Source organism: Polyergus mexicanus, unplaced genomic scaffold (genome assembly GCF_030449975.1).
Source record: "Polyergus mexicanus isolate NDT 795.1 unplaced genomic scaffold, iyPolMexi1.0 SCAF_23, whole genome shotgun sequence".
In the NCBI taxonomy this organism is placed as follows: Eukaryota; Metazoa; Arthropoda; class Insecta; order Hymenoptera; family Formicidae; genus Polyergus; species Polyergus mexicanus.
In genome coordinates this window covers 1,838,630-1,852,065 of record NW_027223343.1, presented here as the reverse complement: position 1 = coordinate 1,852,065, position 13,436 = coordinate 1,838,630, and the positions used below count along the sequence as shown (strand labels likewise).

Genomic DNA, 13,436 nt, shown 5'->3' with positions numbered 1-13,436 from the left:
TTAGTATAAAATCAAATTTGTTAATACAATATAAGATAATATTAAAATTAGCTCAATTTTTTATGTGTATTTTTTTTTTAAATCTTAACAAAACAATTATTAATTGCTAAAACAATTTCCTTGCACATATCATCACCTTATACATATTATTTTCACACGCGCGTCACACGCATATATAATCTTGTTATGTAATACGTAAAAAACGTGATGCGCAGAAAAATTAGTCCGCGGTAAGTTTTTTTCTGACAATAGAAAAGAAGCGGGATTTCAGTTGATATTTCGATGTGGAGAAATGTAGCGGGTAAATGTTGAGAATTGGATACGATGTTCGAGGAGCCACCTTAAAGCTGTCATTCCGAAAAAAGTGCGATCCCTTTAAAGATTGCGGGCACGGGTCTTTGAAAATTTCGCTGGTGGTATTGGTCGTAGCTTCTAAATTCTCCCTCGACGCTATACATCTCTACCCCTCTATCCTCGTCCCTTTTGCCCGTCGTTCAACTCCCTCTCTCTTCCACTCACGGAGCCCGAGGTATGCTCGCTCATTCAAGCTCGACCCCAGTCGCCTCGACAACGATTCAGTCGCGGTCGACCCGCCACGCTGCGAGTTTTGCCGAGTACGTGTGTGCTACGATTTGTCTCTCTCTTCTTCCTTCTTTCTATTTCTCTTCTTCGCTCGTCTCTGCCTCTTACCATCTTTCACCTTATATCTTTAGCTGCCTTTTTCTATCACACATGTACATCGCCTTCCTTCCTTTCTTTCTTTTTCTTTCCCCTTTTTCGATCTTGTTTCGTTCTAATTGAGTCACTGTTCTTTAAGAAAATTAACACGGTCTCTTATATATAAAGAGAGAAGTGACTAAATTTCTCTCTCTCTACTTGGCTTACTAGCCGAAAAAAAAATCGAATTTGCGAATCGAAGCTTATTTTATATTTTTCTATGGAAAGGGGAAGAGAGAAAAATAGAAAGAGGGAAAGAGAGGATGACAGAAAGAGATAAGCGTGAAATCGACTTGGAGGGTCGAAGCTCCAGGTTCGGAGCTTGCGCCGGTTCGCTAGGAGCTCGGGACTCTCGCGTATGACAGCGCAGGGAATCTTTTCAATTTTCACATCGCAAACGTCTGATAAAATCGATCGATTCATAATTAATCTTGTCAGGTTGCTTTGATGCTGGTAAATGTGTGAGATAAAGGAAAGCCTCGACTTTTGCACAAGTTCCCTCGAGTTCTACATATATTTCAAGAGCAGGAAGGCTAAAATGTGTCATCGGCGATTCCTGCGTCATTTAGTTTGAAACCAGTGTACGAGTACTTTCAATCACGTCGAATTCCATTTTTCATCGAAATTGAGAAAAGAATCTACGAATTTTGTAATTTTAGTGTTGTGGAAAAATCCGAAAATGCTTCTCGAAAAGTGTTGCACGGCCGAGGAGTTACATTGGACGATTCGGTCTTGTAATAGAAAGCGTGTGCTGTCGATATGTGCAATTCGATGAGCGACGCGCCGCGATAATGAAGTGTATTCAGTAATCGTGATAACGTTTATGATGCACATGTGCGCAAGTGGCGACAAGTGCATATGCATTCTGCGAGAATGTGCTTTATGCTTGACAACAATAATTTTATTGAAAATTGCAAGGGATTAGCAATCACAAACGATTGCATGGAGGACCGATTGACGTGTAAGTTTTCCGCAATATTATACGATAATGCTATCTCCTCTCATAATTAAACAATAAGACTTTATAAGATTTTATGGTGCGTGAATATTTTTCATTACATTTTCGGTTAAAAATCTTGATTAAATATATTAAAGAATCATTCAGTTTATCTGGTTTATATGTTTGGATATTGGCAGCTTATATGTATGATATTGAGATATAACAATAAAAATATTCTTGTATAAGATTGTCGTCATATATATTTACATTTTAATCGTTTCATCGCTTTATAAATTATTACAATAACATCTAAAATAAACGAGTTATCATCATATAAATCATACAAAGTTTAATCATTATTATTAAATTATACAAGTCATAAAGCTTCACGATGTCAATACAACTTTAAATGAAATAAATGCAATAAATTTGTCATTAATAAAAATGAATTAATAACATATACTTTATTACAAGCTTAAGAAAGAATAGAGACGCATATCTAAATATTTATATTAAATTATTAACTTTAAATAGATTTAATTTAAAATTAAATATTTTGAGAATTGAACTTAAAGATTCGCATCATATTTCTTATATTTTGCAAAAACTTCTTAACTTTGTTTTCACGTTTATATCATATCATCAATTTTCCAATTAAATCTTTGCAAAGAGATAAATCCCCGAAGTTATGTGAATTAAAAATTCTGAATTTTGTAAAAATAATATTATTATTTTAAAATGATAGATTTTTTTTCTAACATTCTACGCTAATATGTTGCTAATTATAAATCTGTTTAAAAAGAAAACGATATATAAGTATGGCTTGCGTTGCGAGGCTGTTAACAGATTTCTATGTACATCTGTTCGTTCACTATCGTGTCGACGAACTGATTTTGTTTGATTTTGTTTACTAGCTTAGCGAGGTCGCATATACGAAGCGAGAAAATTATATTTAGCAAATGAGATCCTATCGTGTCGCACGGTATTGCTTCGCGTGACATGAGAAATAAGTATTTGCGGCTATTTGTCCGCGTGCGCTTGCGCTATATTTCGTTTGCGGCTTTTGATGCAGTATCATCGGCATGCACTACGGCAATTCTCTGTCTATGTATTGAAACGAAGATCATTTAGGCAAATTTAACAATTACGTTGAGATTGAATCGATGTATGTGCGATATATAAAAAAAATTAATATGATAGATGATGGATAAAAGAAAAATGCGATTAATATAAAAATAATAAGTATGATAATATATATATATATATATATATATATTTTATCGTATTGATGAATTGAAGTTAATTTGGCAAACTTTGGACTTTACGAAAAATTTATATACGTATATTAATATACGCTGCGTTATCTCCAAGAGCTTTATTTTTAATTTCTTCTAGTTATTTTGATGGCTTTATTTATGAAAATTTTTCATTAAGATATGAAGTGTGTTTACGAGTGCAATTTCAAAACTGTAGACACCTGTCGCATATCAGTCAATTGCAAGTTGCAACAGTGATGTGATGTATATATGTATTCAGTCGCCCGTTTATGCTTCGAGAAATTTTCGGTAGAAATAATAGTAATTTGCGTTCCCGCATTTACAATTAGTCTTACAATTAATTTCGATTTTGGAAAGGTTCGTGTTCTGTAATATATAAATTATATGAAATACGCTGGTAATTTAAATCATGAAATATTTAGTATGAAATCATGTTCTCTATATGCATACATTTTAATATTTCTTTTATATATATATATATATATATATATATATATATATATATATATATATATTTAAATATATATAGACCCTAAATTCTTTGTTAAATATATGTCGAATGTATATATATATATATATATATACAAAATATATATATATCAGATATATATATTTTATATATATAAATATATATATATATAAAATATATATATCTGATATTTTATAAATTGCCATTTTATATTAAAATTAGAATTTTTACATCGAAAATATAAACATGTGTGTAAATGCAGAATTTACACTTAATGTATTGTAATTACTTATGTATGTATTAAAAGCGTTCAAAATCTGTTGTAGTTCTTAATGTTAAAGTAGTTTGGCAGTAATTATATAGTTTATTTATATTTTTGAAATTTAGTTGTCGAGAAATATCTTGTAAATATTTTTGAAATATTGATGTTTTGATATCAAAATAATTATCATTTCTTTTTCGAGAGAAGTTCTTCAATAATCATAATAATAATAATGAATTAAGAATAATAAATTATATGACAAAAATCTATGTATATTAAAGAGACTTTTAAAATAAAAATTTATATATATTTTCTTCTACATTTTGTTATTAATATAATTATAAAAGCGAGGATAACAATTACAACATTCACAATCATAATATTTTTTATGCGGTACATTATTAATTATAATTATACATATATTACCAGTAATTAATAATTACATACCACAAATTTCAATGTTACAATAATTATCGTACAATAATTGTATCAATTATAAGAAGATAGATGAGATCACGATGTCATCAGTGATTTACAATCAATTATTCCTTGGCAATTAATTAATTAATTAATGTTGCGATCTGTAAGTGAGAAGCGCACTAGTCTATTGTTAAAAGATAAAGAAATAGAATTTTATTAAAAGAAAATCCTTTTTTACTTTTTATATAGCAGTCTAATAAAATACAATTATAATTTTTTAATAAAGTAAATTTTTTTTACAAAGACACTTTAATATCATTTCTATACATATATCATTTTACACACACACACACACACACACACACACACACACACACACACACACACACACACACACACACACACACACACACACACACACACACACACACACACACACACACACACACACACACACACACACACACACACACACACACACACACACACACACACACACACACACACACACACACACACACACACACACACACACACACACACACACACACACACACACACACACACACACACACACACACACACACACACACACACACACACACACACACACACACACACACACACACACACACACACACACACACACACACACACACACACACACACACACACACACACACACACACACACACACACACACACACACACACACACACACACACACACACACACACACACACACACACACACACACACACACACACACACACACACACACACACACACACACACACACACACACACACACACACACACACACACACACACACACACACACACACACACACACATGTAAGAAACATTGTTTAATGTTTGTCATCAATTTTCGTAATTATTAAATAATTTCTTTTGTCTTTAATTTAACGAAAATAAATTTTTGTAAATTATTTTACCAATTCTGACAATTATTATTTTATAGGATATATGTATATACAGTACATTGATAAAAAATGTAAATTTTGGCATTGTTCTTTCGGAAAATGAAGTTATTAAAAGATAAAATCTTTATAGTAATCTATAGCAATTACAGCAATTTCAGATGCTTCAGCAAATTTCATAAGCGATATTGCATAGACAATGTTGAATAATGTTTTTGTTAATTTTATTAATACCCATACAGCACCGCAAGATTGCAACAACATTGCAGCAACATTTTTCTGCAAGATTGCAACATTGCAGAAACATTACGAAATGTTGCTGCAACGTTGTTATGATATTGCAGCAACAGTAAAATGTCCGCCTACAGAAATATTGCAATATAATATTGCAGCAACATAGCATTATAATATATATGCAATAATGCTTTATGTATATTTATCGACATAATATCCTTAACATATGAAAAAAATAATAAGAAATTAGGCCTATAAGAATCAGGATCTAGCGTGTATATAGTTTTTCTGTATTATAATAATAACGAAATTATAAAATGTAAATTTTTTAGTACACATTCGACTTGCTTCAGTGACAGAGAATATCTAAGAGAAATAAGAAAAAACTCAATTTGCAATTTTGTAAATTCACAATCTTTTTGTATCCGAAATATTCAGATATGCAAAAAGATTGTGGTGGATTTACGCATACAAGTATTTTCACATCTCTCTTGTCTTCATATAATCTCAAAATTTATTTATTAAAATCTGAAGTATCTTGCGTGTTAAAAAATTATTATCAAATTTTTGATTTTATATAAGAATGGAAACTATTAAAAGAATTCTTAGTCCAATGTCTGAGTCCCCTGTTTTAAGATTATATCATACAATTTAAGCTAATAAAAATAGTTATTATATCTTTTTAATCTTACTAACCGCTCTTTGTAAACTTTATATAATCATCGTGTGAGAATAGATAGCGCAATATGCGCCGCATAGCGGTAAACGAATGAACTAGCGATTATCGAATACTTTCTTTGGAATATTTTTGGAATGTTGCTGTAACATTACTAAAGTTATATTGTAAAATAATGTCTTTGTAATATTTCTGCAACATTAAACTACAATATGCAATATTGCAATATTGCAGCAATGTTGTTGCAAGCTTTAGTGCTGTATGGGTGTATTTCAAACTTATTAATGGTATATTAATCGATTAATTAATATTTGTTTTGTACAAAGCATGCTATATATATATTTTTACAGATTTATGTAATGTTCCTTGAAAATATATAAATATATGTATGTGTGAATAATAAATGAATATAATAATAAATAATAAATAATAAGTAAATTTAATAAAATTAAATAATAATAACAATAGGCTCAGAATACTAACCGGATATTAGATGAGGAAACTGGCAAATAAAAGCCGAGATGCAGTTATTAGTGCGCAAACTCTTTGTTGTTTAATTTCATTGACAAGTATGCATTAAATATGTCATGTTTACTCAAATTAATTAGACATTAATTGTGCCGTTATTTGTTATATCGAAGTGATCATCAATAAGTACCGTGATTGAACTCAATAGCCAGTGCGAATTCTCAGACGAGTATTAATACGATCAACAATGCTTGAAATAACAATAATACACAGGATGCTTCCGGACAGTTGCGGCAAACTTAAAGGGATGGAGATCTCATTAAATTCAACAACTTTTACTAAGTAATCGTATTTTAGTGTCTCCTAAAGACATTGGGCGTAAGTTTTAGCATCATTAAACGCTGTATAATTTTATAAAATTAAATTAAAATTTAAAAAGATCGTATGTTTTTCAATTTTGTTTATTTCTTTTTTGTTTTATAACAAATATATAAAATGCCGCTCTCCAATTTTGTTACAAGTATTGATACTCCAATTTCATGAAAAAATAAATATAGGATCTCTGCTATATTTCAATCTCTATCTTTTATATGTTCGACTCTCAATGTTTTATATGCCCTAGTCCCAACATTTTATTATTTAGATTTCTGATAGAACAGATTTCTTATAGAATATCTCTTTTTTTTTTCAAAGCAGGAAAATGCTTCATGCAATGTTTATATTCTTCCATAATTATTAAAATTATAATCTTGACGGTTAATCCAGTATGAAACTGACAGCATAAATGCGTTTATGCATCATAATGGCATTAAAGCACATTAGTAACAATATCATATTAAAATATTATATCGTATTATAAAATACAATACATTTTGAAAAAATATGATATATATATATTAACAGGAATTTTTACTCGTATTTGAATATCTCAATCTTTATGTATCGTTAACAATGATATTCTTTCTGCTGAATTGTAATTTTTAATGCAACATTTTGTTTAACTTGATTTTCAATGTTATATTTTTTATTGAATTTTATAACACACGTGTTAACTGGTTTTTGTCACTGGGTTCAAATTACGAGTACAAAGTTAATTATAAGTGCCATCATAACCACAGGGACAAATTTTTAATTTTTCTCCTTGTGCAATATTTAGAAATTTTTATAAAATTAAGTTTTTCTATTGCTGTACTTTTTTCTACTGCTTTTCCTGTAAAACTTTTGTCTTTTCTCTTTCATTGAATTCTTCATTAATTGCATTACTTCGTTAATAATAAATTAATATCTGGTGTATTTATAATGCGATAACGTGTATATGTAGAAATTTTCGAGTTTTTGTATTATATATATATATATATTGAAGTTTATAGGGAATTTCATTATTGACGAGTGCTATGAGGTACAAAGCGGCATGATATTGCGTTTAAGAGGAATGCTTTAGTTTATTATATATTATATAATATATGACGAGATGCGTATAGATTCCATTTCTTTTTTTTTTTACCATCGCTCAATACGTACATTATTTTGCAATTGTATGATACAGTCAAATATAAATACAAATACATTTAAATAAAAATTAAAATATTTAAATGTGAATACAATAGCAACAGAAATAATATTCCATATCTCTCTAATTAATTATAAACTGGAATAAAAACTAAATACCGCGTACTAAAAACGAAAAATTAAATATTACGTACTTATGGCAGTTATTATCAGAGATATATTGTGTGACTTTGAAGTATTTTTAAGCTTCATAAAGTATAAATACATACATACATACATCTTACGCATTGCTTATCTAGCTAATTATAAATTTAAGAAATTATAACTGATAAAAACTATAGTTTTCATTTCCATTTATATAATTCAGCTTATAATGTAAACTGGCTTCTTAGAGATCGTTAAAAGTTTCATTTACTATTAATTTTTTATAATCTCGATTTTTATTTATTAGAATTTGTTATAATCTCGGAATCATTTTTACTTTGGGATGAGAGAGACTCTAATCGTAAAAAACAATATTTAAGCAAAGTATTTATTAATAAAATACGCAATATAAATCTAATGTTTATCCTTTGGCAATTGTAATCAGAAAGCAACAATATACCTAGATTAAGTGTTTTAATCGAAACACAATAGTTGTTTAAAAATTACGACTTTTCTCATTTTCGCTAGCATAAGGGTCAACAGACATTGTGATCAACGTTATCGGCTGTGCCAGAGACGATAACAAAGAGCAACAGTATTACAATGATCCATTGTTTATGAAACCTCTGTAACAAAACTTGTTCGTTATCGGTTTTCTACTCGACAAAAAGATGCGATTTTATTTCTATCGTTATGACTTGCTACTCCAATAAAAAAAACATCCCAACTTTAATAATATCTTAGAGAAAGAGAGAGAGAGAGAGAGGGGGGGGGGAGACAGAGAGAAATTTTATTAGAATCTTGATTGCAAGAATTAATAGATATTAGAAACATAAATGTTCAAATAAGTAAATTTTCAGATGATAGAATATTTACTTTTTGGATGATTGAACACTCACGTCACTAGCCGTGTTTCATTTCAATAGCCTCGAGAGACAGGAAAAGAAAGAGAGAAGGAGAGATCATTTGAATGAAGGTAAAATAAATATAAATATATTATATTTTCGATTAAGTATCTATTGACAATGAGTTATAATGTATGAATACAAAAACATAATGTTCTCGATCAGAGATGTCTAATGCTCGTTACAAACATATTAATAAATTCTTTGCGAAATAGTGAATTTATTCATTTCATTTATTTATGTTAATTATTTTCTATACTTGACATCATTTTTTTTACATAAAAGATTTATATACATTTTATGCAAATATATCATATCTATGATGCTGAAGATATGTTATACAAACTTTATGTGACAAAAAATATGAGGATACTCAAAGAATTTATGGAAACGCAGAACACATACCATATATCTCATGAATACATGTAGTGCATACATGTGAATAGATCTAGAAGTACCTCTTTCTAACACTGGTGCATCATAACGCATGTATTGGACGATTCCTGTAAAGACGAGGAGGAAAATGGGTTAATGAGAGCCAAGCGCGGAAAACGGAGCGCGAATCTTTTCATAAAAATATTTTTTAATTAAACGTTTCGGTTCCTTTTGGATCATCTTCTATAAATGACAATATAAAAGCCATGCGCTTTGACCTCCGTGCAATTTACAACAATTCAGAGAGAAAGTAAAAAAGACGAGTCCCTTATTCAAAAGTAAATAAGGCAAATGTGTGTTTTATGTTTCTGTATTCTGTAAATGTTTCCTGCATATATATAATACATGACGTTACCAAGCTCGCATTATGCAAATGTTAAACTTACTTTGTGCTTGTCACAATGAAACTTTGTCAGCATTTGTATTCTAAGGTACCATAATGCATTTTTTGTGTTTGTTTGCACTACATAAAATAGATTGTTGGACCAGGGGTTTTAATTACGAAAAGAAATAATTATTTTTTTACCATACACGTTCTTTATAAAATGTCAAATTTACACAATTATTATTTGTAATATATACAGAGTGTCCCATTTTAAAGGACCCACTCAAATATCTCAGAAACACTGCGTTAAATCGAAAAATGTTTTAAACAAAAGTTGTGTGGCTTCAAGGGGGCCATAAGATGGTGGCAATGATTTGACCTTGGAAAATCATTTGACGGTCATGTGAAGGTCAACTTTAAAATCTTAAACGGAAACCCCCATTTTTTATTTAGTATTCTTGTAGCTTGCCTCGAGAGCTTTCCAAAACACTATAATAAAGTATTTTTTATTTAGTACCTTTTGAGTTATTTTATATTTTAATCTGACATATTTTGATATCAAAAACTAAATATTTTACGAGATATTTAATTTTTTATATCAAAATATGTCAGATTAAAATATAAAATAACTCAAAAAGTACTTAATAAAAAAATACTTTATTATAGTGTTTTGGAAAGCTCTCGATGTCAGCTATAAGAATACTAAATAAAAAATGGGGGTTTCTATTTAAGATTTTAAAGTTGACCTTCACATGACCTTCAAATGATTTTCCAAGGTCAAATCATTGTCACCATCTTATGGCCCCTTTGAAGCCACACAACTTTTGTTTGAAACATTTTTCGATTTAACGCAGTGTTTCTGAGATATTTGAGTGAGTCCTTTAAAATGGGACACCTTGTATATATATATATATAAGTTTTGTATTTTAATTTATATTATAAGATTATATTATATAAAATTGTAAAGAATATAATAATGAATATCTTAAAAATCGCAAAATAAAATATTAAGCAAATTATGTAAACAAATATTATATTAAAAAGAGAAATAACGAAATATAAGAAATTTAATTTACAGAAAAAAATTCGAAGAAGCTTTCGTAATTTTTTGTTTGCTCAATATAAATTTAGCAATTGTGTTATTTTTTGGATGTTGACGTAACAATATCTTTTGACCAATATTTTTCGATATTGTCAAAAAACGTTAAGAAAATGATGTATATATTATATATGAAAAGAAACATATTACGTAATTGCAGGAAAATCTTTATTCTCTAGACATATCTGCGGATCAAGTATGTCGTACGTTACGTGATTTTCTTTCGGCTCTTTTTCTTCACGCAAGGATACCGTAAGTCGGCGCGCGGCAAGTGGAAAATTTATTCGTACGTCGATTCCTCTCGCGTTCCTTCCTTTTTCAGTGATATGTTCCTCGTCGCTGATATTCCACGTTCGGCTCTCCAGAGGATAGAGTGGCCCTCTTGTGGCTCGTCATTTTCTATAGCATGAAATTCAATTTTGTCTGATTCCACGAGACCTCTGATGGCGTTATTACGCCCGCTTTTGTGTTACGGATCAGTCAAGGATTACGGATGGCGAACCTTGACAACCTTGAGGGTTAAGAACGCAATACAGAGCGTCTTCGAATATAATAACAAGAGGGTATCGTTTAGCAATTTTTCGAACAATTCCTTTTTTATCAAAACTGAAAGCATAATCTAATTATTATATAATATATATTTAATATTGAAAATCATATTTAATTTCAAAGTAATAATAATATAATGTGATACAACAAAGATATTTAATAATAAAATTTAAAGTTAAAAAGCTGTGACAAGAGGTAAAAAAATTAACTCTATAGTTATCATAGATATCAGATACCACTTTGCTATTAATTTCCTGAGACATTTTGCATATTATTAAACTTTTTCTTGTGAACATTTATGTTGGATACCTTGCAAGAAATTATTTATTCAATTTTTTACTTGTTCTTAAAGTAAAAAAAGAAACCTTATTTTTTTTTTGTATTTATTGACTCGATATGCATATTCATAAAGTAAGTTAATTCAAAAAAATATCTTAGAAAAAGATTAGAAGAACGTTAGAAAGATTATGTAACGTTTATTAATGATTACTTGTGTGCAGTTTGTAGCAATTGCCAGTTGAAATTATTTCTCTGAAATTCTTTCAGCGATAATAACGAAATGTTTGAAACAAAAATGCAACAATTTATATCATACAGCGTATTATTCATATTTTTTTCTTTTAAAAGAGATGTTTCCTCTATGCGCAAGTACATTGCATCGCGATTGCATTTGTGAATTATATTTACTTCGTGCTCATACTATATTCGAGAGAAAAATATTTTTAATAAGTCAAATCCGTTTCTTACTTAGCAAACATGTAAGAATTTTAGAATTGAAAAATTTAATATTGTAAAGTAATTATATTAAGCAGAGTTATTTAATAAACTTCGCATACATTGTAATATTTGCGTAGCACATTTACCGATACATTTTAAATATATAGATCGTGCCTATTTAATTTTCTTTCGTCATATTTTCATTAAGATTTACAGCAAAAAATTTTTGTTGCAAAATTCAATAAAAGAAAATTTTTATTGCTTGTAAGTACTAGCTAAAAGAGAAATTTATTGTTGCCAGCGGTGAATTCAGAATTACAGAAGTCTATGCAGTTGAAATAAACTTTTAATTATGCAATTATTTAAGTTTTGTTGTCGATTACACTACGCGTTTACTGAACATATTACGTATATAACAATCGAGTTCCGTTTTATAAACTTCTTGATTAAATAATTATTAACATCAAAATAATAGCATGTATAATTTCTTGTTAGTTAAAACTTCTCGATTATTCGAGTTTTATTGAATCGTTTGATAGGTCTGGACATTGCTATCGATTACGGAATGCATTTGAATTGAAATGAGGTATTTATAATTTCCAACAATTAATTACTGCGATAACGGACGAAAAACGGACGTAAAACACGATTATTTTAGCATAATGAGACAAGATATCTGCGAGATGAGATAATTCGTAAATCGCTTAAGGTTGCTTCTGCATCATGGATAATCGCATAAGCTAAATGTAATATAAATATCAGATTTTGTGTCTTGCGCCTTGTATGCGCAATAGCATAATTAATGAAATTGTTCATTATAAAGCATAACTTACTTAAATAATAAGAACGCTTAAAAATTTTTTTCATAAATAATGTATTTAATTTTACTTTGACACACGATAATAATAAACATTTGCATATTTATTGCAAATTGGACTGTACATTTTAAAGTCTTTGTTGTATTAATATATTTGCGTTATTCTTTCTATCGAATGCAGTGTGGTTTTATTGGCCGTTAACGACTTCCTAATGGCAAGTTGCAGGTTAATCGTTACGAGAAAAGTTTTTTAGGCCTACGGATATTACGTCTGAAGAATAATGGCGAGAAAAAATGGACGTAAGATCATATATGGCCATCTCTATATAATCTTACATAATAACACAAGTCCATTTTCTTCTCGGATATAAGTGGCGCAATAGTTTTATGCACTTGTATAGAGTGTGTACAAAAGAAAGAACATAAACAAATAATTATTTCTTTAATAATTTGTGCGATCCGTTTCTTTGGCGAATATTTAATCGTTCGAGTTAATAAACTCGTAATTTGAATTGTAATTGCGTGTAAATAG

At 29.2% G+C, this 13,436-nt stretch overlaps 1 protein-coding gene across 10 annotated transcripts in view; it reads left to right on the top strand.

Moving 5' to 3' along the window:
- The first annotated feature begins 568 nt into the window (after positions 1-568).
- Positions 569-13,436, top strand: part of LOC138942579 (octopamine receptor beta-2R) — a 73,868-nt gene continuing 61,000 nt past the window's right edge. For 6 of the 10 annotated variants that reach the window (XR_011448337.1, XR_011448336.1, XR_011448338.1 and 3 more), the window contains exon 1: positions 647-1,678. The gene's annotated coding sequence lies outside the window, so the exon portion shown is untranslated. Of the gene's footprint in view, positions 619-646; positions 1,679-13,436 lie in introns of those variants that run through there. The other 4 variants (XR_011448332.1, XR_011448333.1, XR_011448334.1 and 1 more) reach the window with 4 other exon arrangements.